Source organism: Brassica napus, chromosome C9 (assembly GCF_020379485.1).
Source record: "Brassica napus cultivar Da-Ae chromosome C9, Da-Ae, whole genome shotgun sequence".
Classification (NCBI taxonomy): Eukaryota; Viridiplantae; Streptophyta; class Magnoliopsida; order Brassicales; family Brassicaceae; genus Brassica; species Brassica napus.
In genome coordinates, this window is record NC_063452.1 from 32,057,798 (window position 1) to 32,063,797 (window position 6,000).

Genomic DNA, 6,000 nt, shown 5'->3' on the forward strand with positions numbered 1-6,000 from the left:
TTTCAGAGCGACTTGGCCAGAGCGACACCCCGATGTCGCTCGCGTCTCCATCGCTCGGAGGCACGAGAGCGACCTTACAGAGACTTTCCGGAGTGACACCATAAGGTCGCTCCAGCTGGGAGCGACGTGACCGGAGCGACACAGCGAGGTCGCTCGCGAAGAGCGACGTCTCGCAGCGACCCCTCCAGGTCACTCCCGAAGCCTGGAGCGACCTCTCGGAGCGACAACTGGAGGTCGCTGCGCGCCTTATGTTTGCTCGAATTCATTTCTACTCAAGGGCTTTTTGGTCATTTCATTATGCACGTTTTTACTTTTGAAAACCTATGTTTTAAGTACCTTTAGCAGCCACCAGACAGATTATCTTTTGTTCTTAAGAAAAACCTTTGGAAAGTTCATCTCTTGAATCATCTTTGTTCATCTAGTTATTGCAATTCTGTGTTTCTAATTCATTGTTGTATCCCTTTGTATGATTAATCTGAAATCCGAAATGGGTTTAAGAGGAATCGTGAAGAGTAGTGAGTAATCACCATTTGAATTCATGGGTTAGGAAGATTAAGGGTGATTAGGTTAGAGGTAGGATGTTTTAGTGTAGATCATTCCAAAACCTTGCTAGTAGAGTAATCATAATGCATCTTCTGAGTTAGCTTCTCAAAAGTTGATCTTTATGCATTTCCCACCCAAAAGGTGTTCGATGAAATGCCTGAAACAACTCTTCTAAGCTTTTAGCACATTTTGCCAAAGACATTTGTTGTTAGAAGTGCTAAGATAGCTTTAGACCTATTAGTAATGATTGCTTCCATATTATTCAGCCAAAGACATTTGTTGTTTGAAATGTGTTAGTAAATGAACATTCATCTAGACATAGAGTTTGTTTAGGATCGTGTCTAAGCTTAAGGTTGATAGTTTGATTGTTCGTCTGCCATCCTTAGTTCGAAACTTGATCACCCAAGGTCTAATTCCTATGCCCATGAGTTCTCATTTTCCTTAGTTAAGAAAGTCAACTCATTTACCGCTTTTATTATTCTGAAACTGCATTAGTATTAATCATTAGTTTAGAAAACCCTTTAAATCATCGGTTGCACTTAGATTAAGTAAGTACTTGCATTCTCAGTGCTTGAAATCACTTAGAATTGGTTCGACAATCATTTATACTACAACATTTGTCTTATGAGCCTTGAAAACTCCTAACATCAAGTATTACATGCAGCAGAACTGATTCGCATCAGGCCATCTAGTGAGAATAGATATTCACCATCCCAATTACTTACGGGTCATGAGCCAGACGTGTCCCACATCAAAACATTTGGATGTGCCGTTTACGTTCCAATTGCTCCACCACAGAGAACTAAAATGGGACCACAGAGAAGGATGAGAATATATGTTGGATATGACTCCCCAACCATTATAAATTATCTTGAGCCAACCACGGGTGATTTGCTTAAGGCCAGATACGCAGACTCACACTTTGATGAGTCTGCATATCCGACCTTAGGGGGAGAGAACAGCCGGTTGATAAAAGAAATAGAATGGTCTCGACCATCAATATCTTGGCAAGATCCTCGGATTAAAGAATGTGATATGGAAGTCCAAAAGATTATACATCTACAAAAGCTAGCTAATCAGTTGCCAGATTCATTTGCTGACCCGAATAGAGTGACTAAGTCATACATACCGGCTTGTAATGCACCTATAAGAATATAAGTCCAGAAGGGACAAGGACAAGTTGCTACAGAGTCTAAACAACGTTTAAAACATGGTAGACCTATTGGTTCCAAAGATAAACAGCCTCGGAAGTCCAAGAGAGGTGCTGGACCTGAGAGCATTAAAGAAACCGTCCATGACATTGATGGACCGGCCGTGCCGACCAAACTGGTCGAGCCAAGTGGGCCGGCCATACCGAATGAACCGGTTCGACCAATGGTACCATACAATGAGGTTCGGGACGCTGAACTTCAGGGTACACCAAGTTCGGATAATCAAGAGATCTCGATCAATTATATAATGTCTGGAACACAAAGGAAAAAAAAGATATCGACGTCGATGATATATTTGCATACAAGGTAGCACTTGAGATCATGGATATAGATGAGGATCTAGAACCCACGTCCATATATGAATGCATGCAAAGATCAAATTGGATCAAATGGAAAGAAGCTATAAACGTGGAGTTAGAATCATTAAAGAAAAGAGGCATTTTTGGCCTTATAATTGTGACACCAAGAGATGTCAAACCAGTGGGATACAAATGGGTCTTTGTGAGGAAAAGAAATGAGAAAGGAGAAGTAGTGAGATATAAAGCACTTCTTGTTGCACAAGGATTCTCACAGAGACCAGGAATAGACTATGAGGAGACGTACTCCCCTGTGGTGGATGCAACTACATTACGAATTCTAATCAGTCTGGCCATAAAAGAAAACTTAGATTTACGTCTAATGGATGTAGTGACTGCATACTTGTACGGACCACTGGATAATGAAATCTATATGAAAGTTCCAGAGGGTATTGAACTCAAAGATAAGAAAGGTTCTCGAGAACAACATTGTATTAAGCTGAATAAAGCCTTGTACGGTTTGAAACAATCAGGTCGAATGTGGTACAATAGATTATCAGAGTACCTAGTGAAAGAGGGTTATAAGAATGATTCAATAAGTCCATGTATTTTTATCAAGAAATTCGACAACAAGGGTTTTGTAATCATGTCGGTATATGTGGACGACCTGAATATAATAGGAAACCCTGGAGAGATTTTCCAAACAGTTGAATGTCTAAAGAAAGAATTCGAAATGAAAGACTTAGGAAAAACTAAGTTCTATTTGGGACTGCAACTTGAGTATGTGAACAATGGAATCCTTGTGCATCAGTTGGCATATACAAAAAAGATACTCAAGAAGTTTAATATGGACCATGCTCATCCGTTGTCGAGTCCTATGGTCGTGAGGTCTCTCGACCTAGAGACAGATCCGTTTGGACCAAAGAAACCGGACGAGAAAGTGCTCGGTCCAGAAATGCTTTACTTAAGTTCCATTGGAGCTTTAATGTACTTGGCTAGCCACACTAGACCAGACATTTGTTTTGCCGTGAATCTATTATCTAGATTTAGCTCTTGCCAAACTCAGAGGCACTGGAATGGAATAAAACATTTGTTCAGATACCTGCAAGGAACAAAAGATCTCGGTTTGTTCTATACCAACCGGCCAAGAGAGAGTTTGGTTGGATATGCTGATGCAGGATACTTATCTGATCCACATAATGCTAGATCTCAGACTGGATATGTTTTTATACATGGTGGAGCAGCAATATGCTGGCGTTCTACAAAACAATCCTTAGTGGCCACATCTTCTAATCATGTCGAGATCATAGCAATGTATGAAGCAAGCCGTGAGCTTGTGTGGTTGAGGAACATGACCGGCCACGTCCGTGTAGAGAGTGGTTTGGCCGTGGGAAAAGAAGAGCCAACAATCATCTATGAGGACAATGCAGCTTGCATATCTCAGCTCAAAGATGGATACATCAAAGGAGATAGGACAAAGCATATCTTACCCAAATTCTTCTTCACCCACGACCTGCAGAAGGCTAAAGAAGTTCAAGTGGTTCAAGTTCGGTCCAGTGACAATTGAGCCGATCTTTTCACCAAGTCTTTGTCAACCTCAACGTTCAAGAAGCTCATTTATCAGATAGGAATGCGCCAACTGAAGGATCTTCAGTGATGCATTCATAAGGGGGGAGTTTCATGCGTTGTACTCTTTTTCCTATATATGGTTTCCATTTTTTCCCACATTGGGTTTTTGGTTATCCTAGAAATGTTTTAACGAGGCAACATTAAGCATGTTACAAACTCATATGGTTATGGCATCCAAGGGGGAGTGTTATAAATCATTAAGAGGATGGCCCATAACCAAGACCAGAAGAGAAAGCCCATCGGCCATGGCAAGGCCCAACCGCAGGATGAGAGGCGGCCACGACTTTCCTTTTCTATGTTTTAGTAGTTTTCCTATTTCCAGTTGAATTAGGTTTTAGATACGTTTCTTTTATCTATTCTTTGTAATCCCTATATAAAGAACCTTATGATTCATTAATAATACACAGAAGAATTCCCCATTCTTTTACAACAGAAGACTTATTTATACTACTTATTCTTGGCTCTAACAACTGTTGTGGGACTTTCCCCATTTTCTTCATTAAAACCAAAATATTTTTTATTAATTCGTAGGCTCATTTCTCTTCAACTCTTGTCTTATATTATTTTACCCACTTGGGTTAATTTTGGCCCAACATGACCTTGCTGCCTACCCGGTTAATCTCATAAGATCTTTTACTCTATTTTATGTTGACAAAACTTGGATTGATGATAAGAGAATCACATCAAAGTTGGGACATATTCCGTTTTGGAATTTTTCATCTCCTCCGGGATTAAAATGTTACCGTGCTTTTTTATAGAAAGATTGCATATTTCGGTAGTGATAAAGATTTAAATGTTACTGTGCTTTTTTATAGAAAGATTCCCCCATTTGTTACACTCATTTATAATAACTTTCTCCAATGTAATGTACAGATTTTGTCTTTAACATTATACTAGACTTTGACTCGCACGCTTCTGCGGATGTCATTTTTAAAAACAAAAATAAATAATTTATAAATATTTTAATACTATAAATATATAATATTTACTATATTGCATTTCTGTTTTAAATGACATGTCTAAACATGACATTCTTATTGTTTACACATTGTAATTTTTTGTTTAATAAATTGAATTCCTTTAATTATTTAATACATTTAGGGCATGAGTGGTTTTCCCACTATCATCCGCAAACTCAGCTTTTGCGGTTAGTATCGGTTGTTGGCATTTTGTAACAATCACTTAAACCGTTTTAAACCGCTTCAAACTGCTCTAAACCTTTTAAATTTAAAAGCTAGTTTCAGCTAGCATTTGCGGTTGAAGGAAAGTAAATTTTTTTCTTCTTTTTTTAAAAACAATATAAATACAAAAATAAAAATAAAAAATTTAAATTGAAATAATAGAAATACTAAAATATATGTATTATATTTTAATTTATATTATAAATTTTTAAAATAAAAAATAGTTTCTATAATTTTAAATATTTCAAAATATAATTTTTTTAATGTAATTTTTATATTTATTATAATATTATGATGTTCAATGTTTTATAATTATATAAAATGTAAATATTGTTAATTTATTATTTAACTGCTGTTGTATTTAGTGGCTAACCAGTCATAAGTATTCCGCAAATGCACCAATTTCTAACGCAATATCAGTCATACAAATCCCTTAAAACCGCAACCACCCGCATCCGTAAACTCCCGCAACCGCAACCGCAACCGCTACGGTTATACCAATCAGACCCTTAATTCCTTTAGTTAAAAATTCATTTAGTTGTGTGTTTATATGAATGTACTTTTACATTGTAAAAATTGGAATATAAATTAAATCAATATATATAAACATATATATAGAATATATTATAGACAATAGATATATAGAATATATTATATATTATTTTTAGAATGGTGAAGCTCTTATTTTATTTTTCATATAGTTTCATTATATAAATCCATTTTGGTATATATATTAATCTAATGCACCGAAAGTCAATTTACATACTAATAGATCATATTAGTAAGATAATTTATAAGTAAATAAATGGACCAATGTATACATTAGAATAGGCCTATTAACATAAGCTTCCATATTAAATGGTTAAGATATAGATAGTATATTGCAGCGAGAGTTGGATAATTAATATTTGAATTTGAGTTTTAGAACTGAACTTAATAAACCTTTAGCAACTATTTATCCAATTTTTGATTGCATGTTTGATATCCTGGATCTAGCAGCCTTTTTACAAACTGATTTATTGTTTTATCTTGATTTATTGCTTTCTATTATTGATTTAGCTCTTTTGAGATTTGATTCCCAAGTTCTATATCGATCTCTTATTTGAGAGAGTGCTCTTGGGATTAATTGAGCATATCAAA